The following is a 26,119-nucleotide window of genomic DNA, read 5'->3' as shown; positions in this document are numbered from 1 at the left end:
GAGAATTCAAGTTCTCACGCAGTGTCAGGTTTTTCTAAGGGCAGTTGAAATAGATGAGGAACTTGGATACAATTAATTTGTTTTAAACCTACCATTTTCTTGAACCCAAGTCATACTATATTTTTAAAGGTCAGTTTTGATGAGTGACGCTAAAGTTCTGTCTACACAAAGACTCTTACTACTTTGGCTGCTTCTGACTTCTGTGCATAGATAATTTGTGGTTCTTGCCTTGAGTATCCAGAAACTGTTTATGCTAACCTAACAGGCTGTAAAACATAACATCAGGCTGATTGAAAGCAAGTCTTCTAATTGAATTCCCTTATATTAATTTACATTTATTTTTTCAAGTTTATTATTTTTCTACCATTTTCATTATCTGTAGTTTATAAATTGCATTATTATAATGTTTTTCTTTAAGATAATGATTTATTTTATATATATACATGTAAATATATATGTGTATGTGTGTGTGTGTGTGTGTGTGTGTGTGTGTGCCTAAGTTTATGTATGTGTTCCATGGGCATGTAGGATGGGTTCAGAAAAGGGTGTCAGATTACTAGACACTGAGATTATAGGCAATAACAAGCCATCATGTGGGATGTGAGAACTAAATGCTGCTCTTCTTCAAAAGAAGCAAGTTTTCATAGCCTGTTTTGAAATTTTGAATCTTTAATGGGAACAAAGATGGATTGTGTGTTTATATTCTAGGTAATTTAGACTATAAGCACACAATTCTGCATTTCTTAACAAATCTTCTGTTCCTGTTTCATGTTTAAAATCTCTCATTTTTATTAGCGTGCTGAGATAATCTTTAACAACCAAAATAACAACAAAAAACAAATTGTACAACTATAGTAGTAGTGCTTCCGTGAGTGAAAGAGCACACTCTACCCACAATTGTGAAACATGCTATTTTACACTCACAGGCTTGGAAAGTGACCTTCCAAGCTTCTTATTGACTTACCACTGGCTTCACCTCATAATTAGAAGGGGAACAGGAGAAAGAAAAGGAGAAAGAAAAAATAAACATATTAGGCTATGTGATTATATATATATTTCAGTAGTAGTATACACATATGGAAAGAGTATAAAAGCAAAAGAGACAGGTATTTCTGTAGATAAAAGTTACATTATTTTCTTTCCTCTGAAATATATTTGTATTCTTGAGATGAGAACATATTTGGTTTTATAATAATGAGACACAAACTATAAAATATTCAAGGACATTTTAAATGCAACTATTACCATATCATTTGTAAGGATGTTTACCTACCCTGTTTATAGTGTAGAAATTTATACAAAAGTTTGAAGGAAATTATTGGTTGACGATTCAGATACAAACAAAAATATAAGCAGTGAAGTGTCTATCTCAAAATAGTTATAAAATTTGGTTATACATAGAACAAAAGAAAAAATGCTAAGCAAAGATGTTATTTATGTTGTGTTCAAGAAGAAAACATTAATGTAAAAAATTTGGAACATAGAAAACAAAACAATTATCTAATAAATATTTTCATAGTGAATTATATGCCCATAAATAAAATTTTATAAAAATAATAGCTACAATTTGTGAATATTTATACTCTGTTAGAAAAAAATCTATGAATATAAAATTATGTCAAAATGGAGCTTTCAACCACAAATATTATGAAATTATGGTGTCAGACCAGAGAGATGACTTAGTAGTTAAGGGCATTCACTGCTCTTGCAGAGGATCTGTGTTTACTCTGAGTACTCAAATGTTGGGTCACAACCATCTGTAATTCTAGTTTTTGTGAATTCAATGACCCTTATGACCTCTGCAGGTTCCTTCAGGCATGTGGTATACATAATATACGCAGGCATACATATATTAAATTAAATTAAAAATTGATGTCTTAGTTAGGGTTTCATTGCTCTGAAGAGACACCACAACCAAGACAACTCTTATAACAGAAAACATTTACTTGGGGCTGGCTTACAGGTCAGATATTCAGTCCATTTTCATTATGGCTGGAAGCATGAAAGCATCCGTAAGGCATGGTGCTGAAAGAGCTGATATTTCTACCTCTTGCTCCAAACGCAGCTAGGAGAAGACTCAAATCCTCAGGCGACTACAAGGAAGTTCTCTTAAAGCCCACTCCTATAGTGACACACTTCCTCCAAGAAGGCCATACCTCCTAATAGTGTCACTCCCTGGACCAAGCCTATTCAAACCACCACAACTGAATTAAATCAAATTGAAATGTTCCTTCATGAGAATTAATCATGCCCTGAATTATTATGTCCTGAATTTGAATAAACATTTTTACTAGTATCTGTCCTCTTATCTTGTTTAAATATTATATGAGATAATAAATACATTTATTTTATTAAGATATATTATGCACATGTCATTGGTTATCTATATTTTAATTCATGACATCTTTATTATAGATAATAATCTGGATTTTCTAAAAATTTGAATATTACTATTTGTTTGAGTTTTCCAACAATGTACATTATCAGATGAAAGGGTTGCTTAATATTTGAGCAGCAAGTTGAAACACAATTGACAATTATGTTATCAAAGAAATGAAAGCTAAACTTGCTGTTAACTAAAGATTATTATTCTCTTTAAAAAGAGGTATTGTATTTTTTATGCCATGCTTGATTGTAAAATAGGAAATACATGCCTCATTGGTCCTCTAACTATTGAAGTCAAGGTCTTTGTTGAATTTAAAAAGTCGATCTTGCCAGTATTAATTGAAGTGATTGTATTTAGAAAGAAGAACTTTAAGAAAATAAATTACATGCAGTATATATAACTTTTAAGGTGTTCCTATCCTTGTGTAGTCAAGGGAGGTATGGACAACAAAAGCTAATCGTTGTAATTATGACAATACAGTTAACATTACCCAGCGTCACAAGTGAGGTACATTTTATTGTTCAGTGAATTGCCCAGCCGAGTAATACTCTCTGCCGAGGTATTACTGTCTGAATTTTGTGAATGGTATGTTATTTTCATCTTGCAATATAGGCAATTTTTGGCTTATACATTTAACTTTAAGTAAAACAAGCAAATGAATTCAATAATTTAATGTCTGAGGATGTTAGCCTTCAATAACATCAACTATTCAAATACTACCTATTAGAAAATATGCAATTTTATACAGGGCAAGACTTATTAAAATTTTCACACTCATGGACCCCTTGTACTTAAAAAAATTTTACATGAGCTAAAGTATGTAAGTACATAAAATTAGGTAAATGAATAAAACATTAACTTATAATATATTACAAAGTAATTTAACAAAATTCATTGATACATGCACCTGTATAATTTCACCATTTATTAAAGATAAAAAGAAATTTGTATACTAATGAGATACATGTATGTGCTGGTTTAATTTTACATAAAAATTAAATCATCACTGAATATTTGACAATGCAGGACATAGACTATCTTCAAAGTTTTTTGAGTTGATAAACATTTTGGTTTTGGAATAATCACTGTTGAGAACAATGTGTATAAAATGGCAAAAGCATGTTTAGATCCTCATCAAAAATTACTGGACATTCTGTAAAATTAATTCAAGACTTTAAAAAGTATTATTATTATTATTTTATGAGACTTTCATTCAATGCATTTTGAGCATATTAAATCTCTCCTTCAACTTTTCTGAAGTCTATCTTCTCTTCCCTACCCATCCCACCCAATGTCAAATTTTCCAAATCCTTCTTTTTAAATTTGATTGAGTCCAATTTGTGCCTTGAGTGTGGGTGTGTGGTGGAATCAACCTCCCAGGGACTAGGTTACCAAAGAAAACTGTCTCCCTTTCCTAACAAATATCAAGTGCCAATATTTCTTCAATATGGTTGTGACTTCATTTTCACCTCCCAACCTGAATGCTCAAATTTTTTAATAGTTGAGATTTTGCAATTCTTATGCATGTTGCAATAACTGATGTGAGTTCAGATGTGCAACTACCATGCTGTATCTGGAAAATACTGTTGTCATCAGCCATTTTCTCTGGCTACTACAATCTTTCACTTCCCTACCTCTTCCATGAACTACATTAATCCTTTGAGTGAGAGATATGATATGGATGTCTTACTTAGAGTTTGTGTATTCCACAGTCTTTACACTTTGCACAATAACCACTTATTTGATAATCTCGGGCTTAATAACTGTCTATGACAAGAAGCTTCTATGATGAGAAGTGGTATACCAGTAAGTCATTAGTACTCATTTTGACAATTTTTTTTTCCAGAATGATATTAACAAGTTCTTTCATAGGTGTGATGATCTATCCAGTCTCAGGTTCATGGTACAGTGGTCATTAGACTCAACCACTAAGTGGTTGGTTTCTCATAATATTTGTGTCACTATTGTACCACTGGGCATGTTTTATCAGGCAATAATTATTATTCGCAAGATTGTAAGATTGCTGATTATAGCACCTTCTGACAATATGAAAGATAGTGAGAATAAAGTTTCCATGTCGGTAGCAACTTGATTTCTTTCTGTTCTATGACTCAAATATATAGGGTCCTCTGCAATAGGGTCTAAAAGTCACATCCTGGAGGTTATCAAAGAGCATGAAAAATAATCTGAAATTTATAAAGCACAGGAACTCAAAGATCAATTTTTTATTATATATTTTCTTAATTTACATTTCAAATGTTATCCCCTTTCCTGATTTGCCCTCAGAAAACTCCCTATCTCATCCTGGAATTCCCCTACCCTGGGGCATCTAGCCTTCACAGGACAAGGACCTCTCTTCCCATCGACGCCAGACAAGGCCATTCTCTGCTACGTATGCTACTGGAGCCATGGGTCCCTCCATGTGTACTCTTTGGTTGGTGCTTTTGTCCCTGGGAGATCTGGGGATTCTGGTTGGTTCATATTATTGTTCCTCCTATGGGGCTGCAAACCCCTTCAGCTCCTTTGGTCCTTACATCTTAATACAAATTATTCCAAGAATTACTAATTTGATACTAATGAAAGAATGGTGGTAAAAACAATAAAAAAAATAAAACATTAAAACTCATTGCCTTCCAGAATTGTACCATTAATGTATGTGTCAGAGCACAAAACTTTCTAATCACAGTAAAATCATCACAATTCAAAACAATCTGTAGTCTTGAATATGAGGTGAGGTATTTGAGTTAGTGTGTTTGGCGTTACCTGAAAAAAGGGTACACACAATGGAAATCTGTCATGTTTTATCTAATACCAAAGCTGTAGTAATGGTAACAGATGCATGCAATCCAGGCAAGCACTGCCATAAAATATCCATATTTTATATATATTTTAAAAATCAATTATTTTTTTTGTATATTCTAAAATATGCTAATATCAATAAATGTTCACCAATACTACATTTAGTTGTGGTCTATAGGTTTCATATGGAACTGGGACACACAATTTAAAATTTTGTTATACTGACAACCTCAAAAGTATCTTACTATGGAGAAAAATGATGTCCTTGATGAAAAGAAATGAACTGAAGAGCCATATATTTGAAACACAAAAATAAGTTCTGAGGAGGGATCCATAGTGTTTTTCATATAATGTCTCAAAATATCTCACAGAAATATTATAATACTTATGAATGGACAATTCAAAATAAGTTTTCTAAACAAAAGTTTGTGGAAAATAGGTAAATTTCTTTTACTAAAGTAGAATATCCTTCTTATGTTTCTGTAATTTAAGACAACACAATAATAAATTGAAGTTTGTGATACAAATATATATTACCTCATATATATATATATATACACATATATACATATATACATATATACATACATACATATATATGCCTCCAATTATTTTTTTTGAAACCAACATTTTTTATTATTTTAAATGGCAATCATAACTAAATAACACTAAAAAATAAATCACGTCATAACTTAAACTCAATACAATGTATAAATGCTGTCTCTCTTGGTCAGTGTAAGTGACTGTGCTCTACCACAAGCCAGGACGCAGTGCTCGTCACTCTCCTGTGAAAAGTCTCAGCGCTTCTTCCAGATGAACTTTCTTTGGGCACCCTCCTGGCCTGGCTTCTTCTGCTCTCTGATCCTCAGATCAGGAGGAAGTAGTCCAGCATGTCTCATCCACTCAACCTTGCCCTCGGTGATGAAGCTGCATAAAGTTTTGGCCATTGCCAAGCATATGGCACCTGCCTGTGCTCATCTCCCTCCCCTGAGACTGTGCAGGTTACATCATGTTTTTCCAGCCGGTTTAGGAAGTGGAAAGGGAATATCAACTGTGTGATGGGAAAGTAGATAATCAAGTCCGTTCACATGGATCTTCCGGCTTCCATGCTCATAAACAACTTCCTGTGCTGTGGCACTTTTCCTCCAGCCTTCACTGGTGCTGAAGGCCATGCCCTGCTTGCCATATTTCAAAGGTTCAATCAGTTGCTTTTTTGATTGAATAGTTACAGTTCTGTGGAACCTCCGCACAAACTCTTCTTCAGCAGGACCGCACAGCAATGTCAATAACTTTTCCAGCAGTTGGATGAACTGTACATAATTATATATATACATATATGTATATATATATATATATGATTATATACATATATACATTTTTTTTTTCTGAGACAGGGTTTCTCTGTATAGCATTGGCTGTCCTGGAACTCATTCTGTAGACCAGGTGGGCCTCAAACTCAGAACTCGACCTGCCTTTGCCTCCCAAGTTCTGGGTATTAAAGGCTTGTACCACCACTGCCAGGCTTTAAGTCATAGCTTAACATTCAAGAATATTATACACCATTAATTTATATATCTTTTGAAAAATTTTATTTATTCTTCCCTTATATATTACATCTAAATACAGTTTCCCTTCCCTCCACCCCTCCCTGTTCCTCCTCCCTCTCTCCTCCTTCATTTACCTTCATAAATGGGCAGGCATCCTAGGGATATCAAATATGCCAAACATGGCATATCAAGTTGCAATAAGACTAGTTACCTCTTCTTGTATTAAGGCAACTCAATAAAAAGAAAAGAGTCTAGATAAGCAAATACACAAATAATTTATATATCTTGAAGATAAATATAACGAAAAGAACTCTTAAAAGTCTCATGTAAGTGAATATAAAACAACAAACTTATAGGACAACATTAGTACTTTTGAACAATGAAGCCTATAGAACCTAGAAAACATTTGTGATAGATAACTATAGTATGTATGCAGCATACAGCAAGTGCAAAACAAAGGCTACTATTGTAACTCATATTAGGTACAACAGTGTTACTTAGATAATCTGTAGTGTAAAACTACCCAAGGTCTCCATAAAGGTACAATAGTGTTGCTCAAAAATTGACAACAACAAAAAATTCTCTTATTGTACTTAAGGCAAGCTCAACATGAACGAAATCACACCTGGACACCTAACCAAGTACCTTGGTCTAATGAGATCAGAGATTATAAAGAAGAACCTACTACTGCCATTTACGTAACCATTATAATTTCTAACTACATTCTAAATATTTGTCCTTATACCTATAGGTTATGTGTAGCTCTCATCTGTCACCAAAGAAATTTGTAATTTCAAGACACAGAAACCACAATGGAAACCAAAACCTGGTTAAAATGTTAAGGACCAGTAATCCTTGGGTGTGTATCCCCAGTGGGTATATCTAGAACATGACTTCTGCAATTAAGACCCAGACACCATTACAGAAGAGAGGCAGACAGATTTTAAGAGTTTGGGGTCCAGAATATCTGCTAATATTGTGCCTCATAGAAAAAGAATGGAGGCATCATCTGTGGTACTGCAATTCAGAGGTGCTTAAACCAGACTAACTCCAACAGAGGTGCTAATGTGAAAGGGGACATCTAATGTGCCTCTACCCTAAACAAAGAACAACAGGAAATTAAAGAACACTGCAACTGTGCGAGCTAGTCTTCCCCAGGGTTGCGACCTTAATTTGATATATATTACCAAGTAAGTGGTCAGTAGTAAAATTATGTACATAAAAGCAACAATAAATGGAGTCAGCAGGTTATATTTATATATTTTAATATATACATATGTATGTCATATATATATATATACATATGTATGTCATGTATATATATATATATAGTATGTGAGTGTGAGCAGTGGGGAAGAAAGAGAGAGAGCAAGAACAAGCAAGAGAGAGTACCTAAATTTGATGGAAGACACAGGAATGGTTGGAAGGAGAAAGTGAAGGGAGTATACGGTGTAATTAAATTTTAATTTAAAAAAGTAAAACAAAAGCAATACACAGTACTTTTGGAAAAGTATGCATATAAGTATTTGCCTGTATCTACATATGTGTATCACTTGTATGTTTCCTGTCCTTGGTGGCCAGAACATCAATTACTGCACATATTTGTGGGCTATCATGTAGGGAACCTAGGTCTCTGCAAGAACAGCCAATGCTGATAACTGCTGTGCTATCTCTCCAGCTTTCTCTAGTATAGATTGATCCTTACATAAATTGTTGAAATGTAAATGGGCTGATATTTTTCAGATTTACACATTTCCTTTAGTTTTCATCTTTTAAAAGGATAGCCATATATTTGAGTATAAAAATTAAATATCTATTGGAAAAATATGGAAAGGTATTAATCTAGTATACTTCAATAAATACAGTGGAAACCACAATTTTCAGATGTAAGATAACCAAACCCACATAGTATGAGCTAGTCAGTTTTAATTCGAGTGTTTGTTAGGATGAAGATGTTTTTTGATTTACAGTTTAATTTCTGGAATACAGCAATCTGTCTACATACTCGCTAAAATACACAGATGCCCTCAATTTACTTCAAATTTTATTTTCTTCAATGTATATTAAATCACAAATTAAAAAGTTTACAGAATAGTTTTGATTAATATATGATTCAACAGAAGCTGTTTCCTGTTTTATGATAGGTAGTAATTAAGCATAGTATAAAGTGGTTGCACATTAAATAACATTCCTTGGCAGGATTCAATTCCCTTAACAAGATCCATTAGGGAAACACAGTCACCTACAAATCAATAATTTGTGTCAGTTTCAGTAATTACTATTTGTGCATAATTGGTACAGCAGTGCACTTTTTGTTGCAGCATTTGAATTGGTTATATAGGCAAGGCAAGACTCGTTTGTGAGTAGAAAATAGTCTAAAGAAAGTATTAAGTCCATTCTAATGGGGTCTGCCATTCTAAAAAGAAAAAAAAAGTTATTGGGTTTATGGAATCCATAATTAATACTTTAATTTTGTATAAATTATCTTCCAACAATCAAAGGCTAAATTTTAACTACAAAAAATATCAAAAAATTTACCCCTGTTACACACAAATACATGTGCACACACACATGCACACATGTATACAAACAGCATATGTATGTAATAGGTGATCTGTGGTTCTTAAAGTATATACTTTACAAAAAGTAACAGCACTGTGATCAAAACAGTATAATACTGAGGAATATTTGAGGTTATCTGATACTCTCTGTTTTGTTTACAAAACTGAAGAATTCTATGCCTATGAAGCACTCTGACTTCCAGTAATAGTTTGTCAGGGTATCTCACTATTGTTTAAAAAATTATACCATTTAAAAGTTATGTTTGCTAATAAAATATTCATTGTCTTCAATTGTTTAAGCATAAGATATCTTTCCATTGTATCAACACTCTGCTTTGCCCCTCTTACTCATGCTTAAATTCTGTTGCCATGGTAACAGAATTAGAAGACAACACCTTCGAGGAGGGAGGGAGACCCAAGAAATCTATCCTCATTAGTGGGCTTCAGGCCTTCCAACAAGACCTTTGGGTAGTAATCACATCTTACCCATTTTACATCTTCACAGGATATGGCCACCGTTACACCCTCATCAAGCACAGACAACTTGATCTTGGATTTTCTAGTTTCCAAAATCATAAGATCTAATATAAACATAAGATTCCCTATTATTAGAAATCACAAGACTCTGTAGAATTGTTTTTCAGAATCAAAAATTATGTGACAATTGGTTTTTTTTAGAGTTTGATGTTAAGCCAGCAATGTAGTCTTGATATCTAATACTATTTGTATTGAAAATAAATGCTATGAATGTTTCCTTTAGACCAGATGATCAATAATTAGCTGAAATGTGATTCTGATTTGCTTGTTTCATATTTGAGAAGAGCTAAATTTTTATTATGATAAAATTTAAAAATATATTTGTATCAAAACAAAAATATTTAAAAAGAATGATTATGTAGCTATTACTCTAAAACTGAGGATGTTTTAGTTGAAACTAAATAATTCCTCATTTTCTGTAATTTCACTATATATTTATTGATTTTGAGGTATGGTTTCATATTACTCAGATTGGCCTTTTCATGCTCTTCTGCAACAGAATGTGATTGTCAACATTGTCCACAAGAAAGGACTTAAAATCATCTAGTATATAAGCCCGTGGACATTGAAACATGGAACTAATTATAATAGATTAATTACCATATAATACATATTACAAACACTAGCAACTGTCAAATTTTGGGGTTTTGTCAAAATATCTTCTTCTTCTTTTTTTTTTTTTTGCATCTGTGTGGATTTGTGGTTCATCTGAAATAGGCTCGTTGATCAATGGAATCAAATTTGAAACCAGGAACTAAATCCACAAATCATGGACACCTGGTTTTCAATAATGAAGCCAGAAATACATTCTGGGGGGGGGTGGGTGCAGGAGATAACATTTTCAATAAACGGAGCTGCTCAAAAGTTAACCGTAAATAGATCACAGACGTCAACATAAAAACAGGTATATTGAAGCTTATAGAAAAGAAAGTGGGGCATACAACCTTCACAGGGCCAAGGGCCTCTCCTCCTATTGATGATCAACTTGGCCATCTTCTGCTATATATATGCTGCCGGAGCCATGAGTCCCACCATGTGCACTTTGGTTGGTGTTTAGTCCCTAAGAGCTCTGAGGGTACTAGTTAGTTCATATTGTTGTTTGTCCTAAGGGGTTGCAAACCCTTTGGCTCCTTGGGTCCTTGGGAGGGAACAGGGGTTTGTTTTAGTTTTTGTTTTTCTATTTTCTTTTTTTTTCTTTCTTTCTTTTTTTTTTTGGAGGGGAACCTGGGAAAGGAGATATCGTAAATAAAGAAAACATCTAATTAAAAAAAAAGAACAGTGGGAAAAAAAGAAAGTGGGGAATACCTTTCAACTATTGGCACAGCAGAAGACTTTCTGACCAAAGCACCAACAGGCCAGGGACTAATCCATACTTAGTAAACAGGAACTTAAAAACTGAAAGGCTTCTGCAAATGACGTTATCATTCAGACAAACCAACAGCCTCAGGAATGGGAAAATATTTTTACCAACTCCACATCTATTAGGGGATAATTTTCAAAATACATAAAGAACTCAAGAATCTTGATAAGAAAGAAAATTAACCATATTAAAAATGTGGTACTGTTCTCAATAAAGAATTGTAAATAGAGGAAACTCAAACGGCTGGAAAACATTTAAAGAAATGTTCAATAGCTTTAGCAATCAAGAAAAGTCAAATCAGAACTATTCTGAGATTTCCATCTTACACCCATCCAAATGGCTAAGATCAAAACCACAAGGGACAGCTCATGCTAGCAATGATATGGAGCAAGGGGAGTACTCCTCCATTTCTGGTAGCAGTGCGAAATTCTACAGCCAATACGGAAATTAATATTGCCATTCCTCAGGAAAATGGGAATTTGTCTACATCAAGTTCCAGCTGTACCACTCTTGGGCATATACCAAAGGGCTTTCATCCTACCATAGATGCTTGCTCAAGCATGTTTATTGCCACTCTATTCATAATAGTCAGAAATAAAAAAAAAAAAAAACAACTATATGTTCCTGAACAAAAAAATGGATAAAGAAAATATGGTACACTTAAACAATAGAGTACTATTTAACTCTTAAAACTTTTCACATAGGGAAACTTGGAGGCAATTGGATACAACAAGATTCCATCCCCAGTCAATTGACTACAGCCAGCCTCACAGACTGGTAATCCAGCCTACCATATAAGGGGCTGTTTGACCCCTCCCTCTCTTTTTTCTCTCTCTCTTCTCTCTTAACCTCTTACTCATGTCTTAACTGTCCCTTCCCCCTCTCTCCACGTGGCCATGGCCGGCCTCTACTTCTCTACCTTTTCTCTCTCTATCTCTTTTCTACAATAAAACATCTTAAGACCATGAATTGCACTTATACTTTTTTTTAAAGACAAATGCAAGAGGCATAAGATATGTTCCTCAGAAGCTTCTAATGTTTTCAGGTTATTTACAAACCCAGAGGCATTTTGTATTACTGACTTGATCACTTTCTTTTATAAGGACTTAGTGCTTGGTGTCTAGTTTGTTGAAATCAATGAGTGATGTTAAGAGACAGATGGTTTAATGAAATAGGTATCACTAAGAAAATATAGCAAAACCATACCCTAGCTATGACTTGTCGTGTTGGCCCAGAGTTCCCATCCTAAGCAAGGACTCTTGCCCCACGCCCTTTTGCAGGAACAACCGGTCCTGGAGGGCACCGCTTCTCTTCCTCTGCCCCTTTCTCCCTTCAACCCCAACAGACCCAGCTGCTCTGGGGTCCCCAATTTGTATCCAGCATCACCTGCGATTCCCAGGGGCTAGAACCTGCTGTCCTTGGCCTCCATGAAGCCCAGGAACCTCCCGCAGCTGTCCCCCACCGCTCCTGCGGATTGGGATCCAGAGGCCCACCCAGCAGAGGAGTGGGGCACCCGACAGACACCCTCGTCCACCCGCACAGAGTACCAGAACTCTGATGGGATGCGGGTCTTTCTTTTCCATCCCTTTTGTTGCCTACCTCCCAGCACCAGCGCCCAGCTCCGGCCTAGCAACACACCACACCACACCACACTATACCACAGCACAGCACACCACACCATGTCATGCTATGCCATGCCACACCACACCATGCCACACTACACCCCACATACCACAACATACTACACACAACACAAACACATACACACACAAACACACCACATAGTATCTTTTTCTCTTCATTGTAACTCTCTTAAACTCCTGTCAACTATGTTGATCTTTTCCATTGTGATCAACTATGTTGATCACAAGCCATTTAGCCTAAACAAGAAAATTTGTATCGAATATATCACCAAAATATTTCCTGTGTCAAGAACTGGTATTTTCTACAATCTCTTAAAGTCACCTCTGAGTTCATGGCTGCATACAAGCCTTTCAGGACATTTTTAAAGTGTTTTGTTAATGTCACATACTTTTTCCAATGATCTGTGAAAAAGGCTCAATATTTGTTATTTTTAGGCCTCATAGATCAACTTGAGGTTTATACTAATGTCATATACAAAACTCAGTGTATAGGCAAGAAGCTAAATTTTATGTATTCTTTCAATTGATAAATAAGATCACTACAGTAGCAATTCATTCATCACTTCCTTATTGAATCTCTCTGACTAGTTTGATTCTGGGCAATCCTTTTCATACTTAGGACAAGGTAAAAGTGTAATCTGTTCATAAGAGACTTGAGCCTGCAAGGAAAGGGGCTATTTCCTGTTTCCTATGTAAGGCTATGTTGTGACACTGACATCCACTTCATTGCTGATGTTAATTTTGCATAGGATCAGCCAAAAATGGTTTTGAGTACACCTGCAATTTGTCAATCTGTAAACAATGCCTTTAACATAGGACAGAAACCTTTTATTTGGAAGCTCACATTGCCAGAAGTCTCACACACAATTATAAGATTTATGATGGCTTTCAGTTTTCTTTATTTTTTTCTGGCAACCACTTGAGTGTGTTACTTTTGCAAGAAAACTAGCTTGAATTGTGAATATGACTTAAACAATAAAAGCCGAAAAGATCCATAGTGCCCCTGCCTTCTGTACATCAATATGTCAATGTACACATATTGAACTGTAGCTTCATGCATTTAGGTAGCCACAGGTTCACTTGAAGTTCATAAAGAGTACAAAAAGCCTGCCCAGCAAATTTGGATGTTAGTAAATTGTGAAGTATTGGTTGAAACAGTGACAGAAAATTGGAACAAAGAGAACACTGCCACATCTTTATTATACTGAAAAAGAAATGAGATTCTAAATCTGCTAGAAATGGCTTTTCAGAGCTCAAGTTTAATTACAAATCAAAGGCTGGAACTCTCTAAATTATTTTCAAGAAGACAATTAATGCGACCATTCTGAAATTATTTATGACTTTATGTTAAGATAGATTCCTTGGAGAAAACGTCTAAATGTAGTTAGACAGTCTGGAATATGCTTCAAATTCTATAATCATAGAGGTTTGCTGACATCATTTATATTGTATGGGTCATATGTAAATATCTAAAGGTATAAAATTATCTGTGCAGGCTAGATTTTATTTTTATGCTTTTATCAACTACACATAGGTTAGAGTCATTTGGGAAAAGAGGACCTCGGTTGAGGAAAAGCTCCCCACAATACCGGCCTGTAGGCAAGCATTCAGGGCATTTTCTTGACTGATGATTTATGTGGTAGGGTCCAGCCCATTGTGGTTGGCAATACCCCTGGGAGCATGGTCCTGGGATGTTTAATAAGCAGGGTGAGAGCAAGCCTTGGAAAGCAAACTGATATGCAGTATCGATATGTGAAAGCAAGCATAGTGTATGTATAAGTGCCTGCCTCTAGGTTCTGATACTGAGCTTCTGCCCTGACAGTCCTGAGAGGATAGACTTCAACCTGTGAGAAGAAATTAATTCTCCTCTCTGAGTTGATTTTAGTAATGGTGTTTTATCATAGCAATAGAAACTTTAACTAAGACATTATTCTACTTCTATGACTATTCAGTGAATTTGCAATTCATTCTGAACACATAAGGAGAGGAGAATAGAAATGGGCTTTAAATTGTTGTCTATTACTTTCAGAATACAGATCCTATGTCAGAAGCTGTTACAGAATCCCAAAAAATGCTTATGGGATTTACAAGCTATTGTAAGTAGGCCAGCCCCAGTTGTTATCTGGACCTTCAGAAGACTGAAGCAGGCAAATTGTCATCAGGTCAGTCAGATCATCCTTCACAGTGAGTTTCAGGTCAGCCTAATCAGTACTGAACAACCTATCCTGAGAAATTATCTTGTGTATGTATATATTACTATAATTATGAATGTTTGCATGACTAAAGTGTTGTTATTAATCTTGATAACACCATGATTCAGTGCAATGGGGGAACCAATCTGTTTTCATATCACCGAAGTTTTTATATTATCAATGCAATCAAAGCAATTTTTAGAGATGTTAGACACATAGGTTAATTATAGAGTCATCAAAATATATCTGAACAATGTATGACATAGATTCTGATAGACACAAACCTTTCAAATTGCTGAGACTTTTGTACATCTATAGCCTAATAGTAAACTATACACGGAAGGGGGGTAAGAATGCCCATTATGGGAGGGTTTGAAATGAGGAAAGAGACAGGGTAATGATGTAACTGTATTATAATCTCACAAATTAAAGTAAATAATAAAAAAGATGATATAGAGATAGTTGAAGACAAAATGCAATGTGTCTGAGCAATTTAAAAGGAAAGCAATGAGAAGTGTCTGGAACTGTAGAAGAAAGTATTTCATAAACGTGTTAGCTTACTTACACTCTGATAACATGGGTAACAGATGGTAAGATGTGCCCAACTTTTACCTTAGTACTGGAAAACATTAAACCTTCTTATTTTAAACACTAATGTTTACATGAAGAAAGTAACTCTATATTTGCCTATTTTGAGTTTTCATAAATATGCAAAATTCTAGTCATAATACATTTGAAAAATTCACTTTGAAAATTATTTTATGTACAGTACCAATAAGGAAATCACAATAAAGTTCAATTTCAATGAAAAGATACACTTACTAGTTAAATGCAAAAAATAATATTTTAAAAAGCTAAGCAGAAACATTTTTGACATGCTGAGAACATGTTACCAAATACTATCTTGAAATTTATAATTTGTGTCTCCTTTCTTCTCTTTGAACTTGGTTTATAACACCATAATATTTTTCCTGCTATGTCACCATCACATTTTAGACATTCCTTTTGTTTGTCGGTTTGTCTCTTTCTTTCTTTCTTTCTTTCTTTCTTTCTTTCTTTCTTTCTTTCTTCCTTCCTTCCTTCCTTCCTTTCTTAATTGATGAAAATAATACAGATTGAAACAAAGTATAATATAGATACAAGTAAAGAAGAAAATGGTTTTCACTTATATTTTCATTATGTTAGAGTGGATGTGTATGGGCTTGTGCACATACAAGTGACATGATGTCCCTGGCTTCCAGAAGACGATGCGGATTCCATGGAATATTAACATTGGCTGTTAGGAGCCACCTGCACACTGTTAAGGACTGACACATCTAACTAGCCTCTGAAAATATGTGTTATCTGTTGACATTTTTCTCAGCACAGGGTTAACAAACTTCATGCTACACACCATGGCTTCAACTGTAAAACTTCAAAGAAACTAAGATCTTGCTGACATTTCTTGATGAAATGGCTTTAACCATAACTTAAAGTGATACTATACTGCTACTGAAGGAAGCCCAGAGAGGTGACTATGTTTTTATTTTAGTGATTACTGATTCACATAAGTATCTTCTTGAACTATCTTTGTTTATAAATTGCATGGGGTGGATTATGAATTTTTGAAACAGAAAGTAAAAGGGAAAATGAAGGAGAGAGAGAGAGAGAGAGAGAGAGAGAGAGAGAGAGAGAGAGAGAGAGAGAGAGAGAGAGAGAGAGAGAGCCAGAGTAAGAGCCAGAGTCAGAGACAGAGACAGAGACAGAGAGAAATAGAAACAGAGAGTGAGCAAGCTTTAGGAACATTCACATTTACCTAGAAAGCAATTGCTACTTACAGCAATCAAGATCCTGAGGAGCAAAAGTTTATAAATTTTTTTAGTATCTTGCAATTACTCTTAACTATGCTGACAAGAGGTTAAGTCTAATACGAATACTCTATTAAATGAAAAACACTCCCAGGCAGAATGCTGGTAATTTAGTGCAAAGGGGCCCAGAGAAAATAACACATCATGGGCATTTATTTGACTGAACAGGTGTGAAAACTACTCCTGGGAGTGCAGTGTCCATGTGGAGCTGCTGCTCACAGGCTCTCACAGTGGTGATTATGCCATGTTCCCCTCAGGGCTTACTTGTTTATTTGTCTATTGGTCGTTGTTTGAACTTTTTAAATTAAAATTTTGATGAAAAGAAGGTTCCTGCCTTAATATCATACTTGGTAATCCTGAAAAGGCCCCCAGAGAACAACTTTTAGGTTTTATGAAGATATATTTTTAATAGAATTTGTTTGTATTGTGCATTTCAGTTTTCTTTTTATTCTGCCCTGGTTAGGAGAAAATTAATTTAGAAAATAAAGTAAGTGGCCCCCAATGTCTCCCAAATTGTTTTCAGTGTACTTTATACAAATTAAATCTGGGGCACCAAACTGTGCAGGGGACTTTGCCATGTTTAAAGATCAGCAAGAGCTAGAAGGAGACAGGCATTTTCCTTCTCTTTGAAAATAAACAGGCTACAAATTGTTTAAGAATTACCTTCCAAGCCAGCCAATTGATATGCGTATCACAATGTTTATGCAGAGAAATTTAGGAAAGACTGGCAATAATGATGCCATGTTACGAGCCTTAGGGACAGCTGAAGATTTTAAGGTCCTTGAAAATGGGTACATACAGTATCAATGCTGGGAAGCAGTTTAAGACTGAATCATAGTTAATAAAAACTTAAAAAATATTGAAAAAAGTAATTTGCATCTATTTTTCAAAAAAAAGAACTATCTTCCGTTTATTATCAAAGATTTCATTCTCATAGCTACAAATATATATTATGAAGAATATTAAGACAGAAAATAAAGCTCTTTGTGTGTAAAGTCACACTCAAACACATTATTTGTTTTGTACACATGTGAATACATTTAAAAGTAGGCATGTTCACAGAAACATACAAATTCTAAATCATGGTGGATGATGGTTGATTATAGAGTTTTGTTAGATTGGTAACTTGGGTTTTAGAGTTCTGGGCCAGTTTGGTACTTAATCAGTCATTCCAAGTGCTAATATTTTTAAATTTATAATATTGTTATCACGATGCATTTTAAAATTCACATTGAATAACTAGTTATAATGTGTCCATTACAGTAACACAGACTTTGCAGATTTAGTTCATACTTTGGCAACAAATAAAAGGAATTTCTCTGCTTAGAAAGCATTTGTCAGGCCAGGCAGTGGTGGAACACGCCTTTAATACTAGCACTTGGGAGGCAGAGGCAGGTAGATTTCTGAGTTCTAGGCCAGCCTGGTCTATAGAGTGAGTTCCAGGACAGCCAGGGATACACAAAGAAACCCTGTCTAGAAAAACAAAAACAAAAACAAAAACAAAAAACAAAACAAAACAAAACAAACAACAAAAACAAAAAAATCTGTTAACTTAATTTTATTGACCAATGGCATTCTGAAATTGTTTCCTTAAAATAAAATAAAATAAAAAAAACACAATGCATACCTTTTTCATGAATCCAACTCTGGAATATATTACAGCAAAAATAGATGGGTCATTTGGAAGGTTTTAACAGGTACAATACATTGTTTTAATAGGAAAAGTTTCCAATTGTTCTTGTATGTAGAATGGGGCTTGTCAGTATATATAGACAGTAGCTAATGATATAGGATAAGCAAAATTTTATTGATTATGCCTCTGCTCTTACCTTCTAATGCTCTTGCCTCTCTCTTGCCTCTTGCCCCCTTATTCCCCATCCCTTTCCCCCCCTCCATATGGCCATAGCAGGCCTTTATTTAAAAATAATCTACTCTCTTCTTCTCTCTGCTTCTCTCACCTTCTTAACCCCCCTCCCCATGCCCTGAATAATCTCTATTCTATACTAAAAAAACCAACCAAACAAAAAACAAACAAATAAACAAAATCCATATATCCCTGAAGATGTGCTGTGGGGTTCATATGCATGTAAGCCTTACACTTTTTTTGGTTTTTTCAAGACAGGGTTTCTCTGTGTAGCCCTGGCTGTCCTGGAACTCATTCTGTAGACTAAGCTGGCCTGCAACTCAGAAATCCACCTGCTTCTGCCTTCCAAGTGCTGGGATTAAAGGCATTTACCACCACCACCTGGCGGCCTTACACTTTTAAATGGAAAATTTCATGAGAAAAAAATACTGACCAAGAGAAATATTTGCAAAGAGATAGCTCTTAAGAGTTGTATTTGCAATAAATGAAACATTAAACATAACATTAAACTGTGCAAAATTATGTTATTGAAGAAATCATTTGGATGGTACAGGCAATCAGAAAGTTGTTCTGCATTAGGGCTCTTCAGGAAAATCCACATTAACCCTAACCACTTAACCACTAAACTGAAATTGACCTAAGCTCATCAAAGAGATAACAAATGTAGCCAAAGAACAAATGATGGAAAAGAAGTGGTGAATGTTCAGGCATCAGATATTATTTCCCAAGTTGAAAATATAGCCCCCACAGAGGGGGCATTTGATGACATGACCGCATGACATTTGATGCATGACCACAGACTTAAAACAACCTGGATATCCACTAACTTATGAAGGAATCAAGACTTCCACCTGAAGGAGATGAAGTAGGCATAAACATGGAAGGACTGACACAGGAAGCAATACAGATTAACTTTAAAAGTATCTACTAGGTAAAAACAATGCTGTCATTAAGACATTGTAGATAAGGTAATACTGGATATTCAGAATTTAGGTCAGCAGCCACCAGTGCCTAAAACATTGGTCTAAGGGGCACTTAGATAAGGGTCCTGTGGGTGATGCAGCTTTGTAAGAAAGAAAATGTTCTCTTCGTTGATGGGCACAGTTGTGCATGGTTTTAATCGGAAGGCAAAGGCAGGCAGGTCTCTGTGAGCTTGAGGCAAGTCTGGTCTATATAGAGTTCCAAGACAGCCAGAACTGCATAGAGAGAGATTGTAACAAACAAAACAAAATAAAACAATTACCTTCACTACAGTATTTACTTTCACAGTTATCATAAAACATCAGCTTTTTACCCAAATTATTGCTTTTTATTGTATGCTAGGTCTAAACTCATTAAGATTGACTGAAAACTCCTTTCCACAATTTCCCACACTCTTGGAATCATTCAGAAAATGATCTAATGGATCTTCTTGATCTAGGAAAACTATCTGGACTTCTTAATTAATTTTCTTTCTTCTACTCAGAAATTTCTCATTTTCATTGTTTTTTTTCATATGTTGGTTTGGTTTGGTTAGTTTATTTGCTGTAAAATTCACATAATTTACTATATGCTAGGTTTATGTCTCAGCAAAGCACGGGGATTCCTCTATCTGTAAGAACACAGCCAAAGCCTCCAATCTCTTCCTCACTGGGGTTTGTGTTTGATGTCTCCTCCTTTCCACAGCAGGTGTAAGCAGGACAGGCAGGCAGTGCACTGCCCACGAACTTCTAACAGCTGGACTTTTCCACAGGCAGCCTTTGAGGTCTATGGTTGCCATGGCTACTTGCATGACCAAATCTAAGTAAGCTGCTGCTTAAAAAAAAGTCAAAGAATTTTAAATCAGTGTTGTCCTGACTCAATTTGGGCATAGAATATAAACTGTAACAAAAGAGAAGGTGGGTTATAAATTTTATAAAAATCTAATGAATCATTTTAAAACGTTAATGTTTATAAAGGTCCATAATTTACTTGAGGACACAGTGAAAGAGTATTAACATGACAATGAAAGTGGAATTTACCCTGGTGGAGGAAACTATATCTGTGAAACATTCTACTCTAACCTCTTTATTTGTTTTTATGTTGGATTAGACTTTTTATAGAAATGCAAGTATTTTTTTCACTACTGCAGCAAATGTATTTCCAAACTAAAACTTGTATGTAATATTCACATACAAGACCTCTTAGTAATCTGCAACTGTGCACAAAATATTCAAACCAAGATACCTAGCAAAACAAGCTAATAATATAGATAGCAACTAATGTACATCAAATTCTCCACTAAAATAAAAGCAATCTCAAAAATCATTATATCATTTAAAATTATGTAGTTAAACGCATATATAATATGATTGTATGTGAAATATGATAGATCATGTGCAGAAGACATAAGTTTTTATGTTTATTAAGATATCTGTATGTGAATATTTCAAAAATTAATTTTAATTTTTTGATGCGTTTATATATGTATATAATACATTCTAATTACTCTAACCTCACAACCAATTTTATCTTCTTCAAACACTTATCAGGCTTCTCTCTGCCCTTAAAATTCCCACTTTGATATCATTTAGTTTGACTGTGATCTACTATGCTGGCCAGGATCATCTATATGACCATGAATGTGTAAATATTCAGAGTGTTGGTGTACTTACCTGTGAGTATACATAGAACAGGATATATTCTCCCAGAGGCCATATGCTGCCAATAGTTCTGCAGGAACTATTGAGTAGCCCTTGGGCAGTCTTGTGCAGACCTAAAGCAAGTAAACATAGTTGCAGTTTGCTGAAGATTGCAACAATGGTCCTGTCTTGTCTAAATGAGGCATTTCACAGCCCTTTGCATTATTTGTATTCTCTTACATTCTTTCTCCCTCCTCGTCTGCAGTGTTTGATAAACATTAGAGATGATGTTATCAATGTCTCCTTTAATTCCAATCAGATAGTGTTTGATTACTCCCATGACATTTCTGGAACTACTGCACCCACATTTATTTATCTACTTATTTATTTACTACTTTTTAAAATGCATTCACATTATATCCTGCTCGCTGTGCCCGCTCCTCAATCCTGGCCAGCTGCCTCCCACAATCCTTCCCCAAATCCCTCCTTCTCTTCTTCTCCAAGAGTGTGCTCCTCCCGTCGTCCCCCGTGTATCTGACTGACACATCAAGTCTACGGGACTAGGCACATCCACTCCCACCCAAGCCAGAGAAGGCAGCGCACCTGCAAGAATATATCTCATGAGCAGGCACAGCTTTTGAGATAAACCTCGCTCCATATGTTCCAGACTCACATGAAGAACAAGCTGCAAATCTGCCACATATTTGTGGAGCAGCCTGGTTCCAACCCATGTATGCACTTTGGTACAGTCTCTGAGAATGCCACAGGTCCAGATCAGTTGACGCTTTTGGGCTTCTCTATGCTCAGTGAGCCACATGGGCGTTTTCTTTAGAATTAGGGCCTTTCCAACAGTATGTAGAGGATGACCAATAGTGTTGGCAGCATCCTGGGTTATTTGGAGTTTCTATGGTCCCTTTTAGCCAAAAATTAGATTAAATATAACCGTATCCTGGCACTTGAGGTTTTATTTGGTGGTAAGAGATGTCTAGCTGAGACGTTGTCTCCCACATTATCTGGTAATTCCATTTAGATTTCTTTCATCGAAGCTTCTACTCTTTTAGGCTTCCCTATGACCCTTCACATGATCCTTAGTTTTAGGTGTGCCTCCTGTAGTACCTCCCCCAGCCACTCCTTCCTCTCTTTCCTCTTTTGATCCTAAAGGCTTCAGTCATACCATCCTCTGTCCAAAATGTTGTATTCTGTTTCATCTTACTAGGGAATGTTTCACCTCCCTTCTTTTTCTTAAGTGCCTTAGTTTCTATATGACCCTGACATTATATGGATTGTAGCCAGTTTATCATAGATTTAACAGATTACACATATAAGTGAAGACATATTTCTTTTTTTTTTTTTTTGGCCTGAGTTACCTCACTCAGAGTAACTTCTTTATTGCTACATCCAATTATCTGTGAATTTGATGATGTTTTATTAATGAGTAGAGTATTCATTAAGTGAATGTACTACATTTTTCATTCATTTATCTGTAGACTGAGATATAAACTATTGCCAGTTTCTGGCTATTGTGAACAGAAGATCCAGTAACATAGTTGAACAAGAGACCTTGTAACAGGGCACAGAGTCCTTTGGGTAAATGCCCAAGAAGGGTATAGCTGGATCTTAAGATTTACCTATTTTTAGCTTCCTAGGGAACAGTCACACTGATCTCTAGAGTGAGTGTATAAATTTCCTTCCCTGTTGTAGTGGCTAAGTGTTTACTTTATCCAAATCCTCATCAGAATGAGCCACCACTTGTTTTATTAATTTTGGCCGTTTTTATTGTGTAAAATGAAATCTCAGAATAGTTTTGATTTACATTCCCATGATTACTAAGTCTGTGGACATGATTTAACTTGTTCAACCATTAATTTATGTTTCCGTTTTTGAGTATTTTGTGTTTTGTTATGTATCCCATTTTTAATTTTTTTTGAAATCCAGAATTTCAGGTCTTTACAAATTTTGATATTAGCTCTTTATCAGATACAGTGTTGATTAAAAACAACTCCTTTTGTGGACTAGACTTTTGTCTGAATGATGGGTTCATTTACCTTACAGAAGCTTCATGGTTTCATGCAGTCACATTTACTTTACTGTTGTTCTGTCTGTGCTGTTGTTTTTTTCCTCAGAAATTCTTCTTGCCAATAAGCTCACGAATATTTCTCATATTCTCTTCTATAAGATTTACTGTATCTGGCTTTATATTGATGGTCTTGATTCCTTTGGAGTTCATTTTTGTGCTGTGATATGTGGGGATCTATAGGGATTCCTCTTCATGCAGCCTTCCAGTTTGACCACCACATTTCCCCTGGTGTATACTTTTTGCTTCTTTATAAGAAACTTAAATTGTCCATATGTGAACAGATTTATGTCTGGATATTCAATTCAATGCCACTCACCAATGAGTCTGTTTCTATGCCAATAGCATAGTAGCTCTGTAGTACAATTTCCAATCAGGTATGTTGGCCTACTGCAGGAACTGTTTGACACTGCTCAGGAGGACAAGAACCTGTGGCTACTATGGTAGTCAGGAAAGCAGACTACTATGGTCCTACTAAAGAAGCAGAGTACTACAATGACTCCTAATCACACTTCATTGCACCCACTGAGCAGTGAACCACAGAGTACCCATCAAAGAAGTGGCATTTTGCAGCAAATGAGAGCTAGCAAAGAGACCTAGGACAGGAAAATGTCCAGAGAACGAGGCTCTTGGGAATACTCACATCTAGATAGGATGTCTTCATCAGACTCTCCTCTAAAGATTTAGGATATATATGGAATATATATCCAATATATTCCAAGAGGAATTGGAAAGATCATAAAAGTCACAGGTGAAGGATAATTACAGTGTCTTTTCCAGACACTGCATAACCAATACACATATTAACTCAAAGAGAATGTGGGCATGGTAGCAGGTACAAACATATTTTTGTACATATTTTGCTTTGCTTTGTAAACAAAACATACTCCAAGTGTTTTGTGTTATTTTCTTTCCTTTCCTTTCCTTTCTTTGTGTGTGTGTGTGTGTGTGTGTGTGTGTGTGTGTGTGTGTGTGTGTGTATGTGTACTTGTTTCTCTTTAGAAACATTTTTGGTTACTTTTGTTTATTTGTTTTAGTTTCACGGTTTGTTATTTGTTCTGGTGCTGGCTACATAGGGACATGATTAGGGAATTGGGCAGAGTTGAAGAAATTGTGCTAAATATGATAAAAATAGATGTTATAAAATTTGTGAAAATATAAAATTAAAAACTATGCTAGAGGTACAAAAAAAGTACAGTATCAGATGAAAGGGATAATTATTGTATCTAATGCTTTAGATAGCTTAAGGTAGAAGCATCTTCCTAGAGATAGTTTGACCTTCCTAACAAGCAATCTCATCAGATTATTGACCTACATAAACTAAACATTAGATCTCCAACCAGGACTGAGCTATATCATCTTTATCAGAAGGAGTTATTCCTTAATGGGTTTTTATTGGTGTCTAGTACCATAGTTGCAGAATTTACTGTGTATTGATGATCCCCCATTCTGGATTCACCGTAGCAGAAAAATTTGAATAATAAGCAAATCTCTAATATGTATTTACCTTGGTGGTTTTAAAATTATGTATCACTACTATATTTTTAACAATGTTTCAAATCTTAAAACTTTCATTTCATAACACCAGCTATAATTTATAAGGCCTGATTGTGTTGATATTTATGGATATTTAATGTGAACTATTCTTATTCCTGATTTCTATTAAATGTGTCATTTACATGTGATGTGTTTCTGTTCTTTGGAACATTATAGTCAGTCACAAATTCTCCTGTTCCTTTCTCCTCTTTCTTTTCTTTTTCACTGCCCCAATCTTTCTGCTTCTCTCTCTCTCTCTCTCTCTCTCTCTCTCTTTATCTCTCTCTCTCTCTGTGTCTGTCTCTGTCTCTGTCTTTGTCTCTCTCTCTTTCTGTCTGTATGTGTGTCTCTCTAACTAAACTAAAATTTAGGCAAATAAACCCAAAAGCATACCAGTCCAGAGCTGTTGATAATGTTAATATAGGTGTAATTCTTGTCACTATTTCAATTATTTTATTAATATATAACATCTATACAACAATGGGAAAGTACAGCTTGTCTTCTTATAGAACTCTGCCGTTCACATATTTAGAATCTTCTTTATTGTTAATATTTTTATAATATTAAAATAAATGCTTTAATGAGATTATTGTCTCATGGTTTATACTACTGTAATAAAATGATATTGGAGGAGGAAATGCTTCATTTCTTCTTTGAACTCTCAGATTACTCTCAAAAACTGATGCAAGTCAGGGGAAGAACTCAGGGCATGAACTAAAAGGCAAAATGTACTGAGACTACAGCAGAATTCTGCTTACTGGCTTACTCCCATGGCTTGGTCAGCCAACTTTCTTATACAACTCAGGATCAACTGGCCCAACCTGACAAAAGCATCAGGGGATAGGCCCTTTCATATCAATCATTGATCATAAAAATGTGAATCATGCAAAGTCAATTCAAGGACAATCTGGTAGAGGTATTTTCCTCAATTAAGTATTCCTTTTTCTAAGTGACTCTAGTTTGTGTCAAGTTGATATAAAATTAGCCAATACTATCTTGATATTAGTTTTATTAGACTTTGGAAGTTATATTCACATATTCATGACTACTAATAAACTTTTCATTTTATTTCGGTTTATTTTGTTTTTTTTTTGTTGGTTTTTGTTTTATTGGATGTTTTCTTTATTTACATGTCACACAATATCTCCTTTCCAAAGGTTCCCCTCCAAAAAA

At 35.1% G+C, this 26,119-nt stretch overlaps 1 non-coding gene and 1 pseudogene across 1 annotated transcript; one reads left to right on the top strand and one right to left on the bottom strand.

The window, feature by feature from the left end:
- Nucleotides 1–5,982: 5,982 nt before the first annotated feature.
- Nucleotides 5,983–6,519, bottom strand: LOC116087509 (annotated as a pseudogene).
- Nucleotides 6,520–17,540: 11,021 nt separating this feature from the next.
- On the top strand, nt 17,541–17,671 carry LOC116087883. Its single transcript, XR_004117672.1, has one exon. It is a non-coding gene; the product is annotated as a small nucleolar RNA SNORA33 (small nucleolar RNA).
- Nucleotides 17,672–26,119: the final 8,448 nt, after the last annotated feature.

This window comes from Mastomys coucha, unplaced genomic scaffold (assembly GCF_008632895.1).
Source record: "Mastomys coucha isolate ucsf_1 unplaced genomic scaffold, UCSF_Mcou_1 pScaffold13, whole genome shotgun sequence".
NCBI classification, from domain to species: domain Eukaryota; kingdom Metazoa; phylum Chordata; class Mammalia; order Rodentia; family Muridae; genus Mastomys; species Mastomys coucha.
Note: the sequence above shows the minus strand (reverse complement) of the source record. Positions and strands in the feature narration are given on the sequence as shown.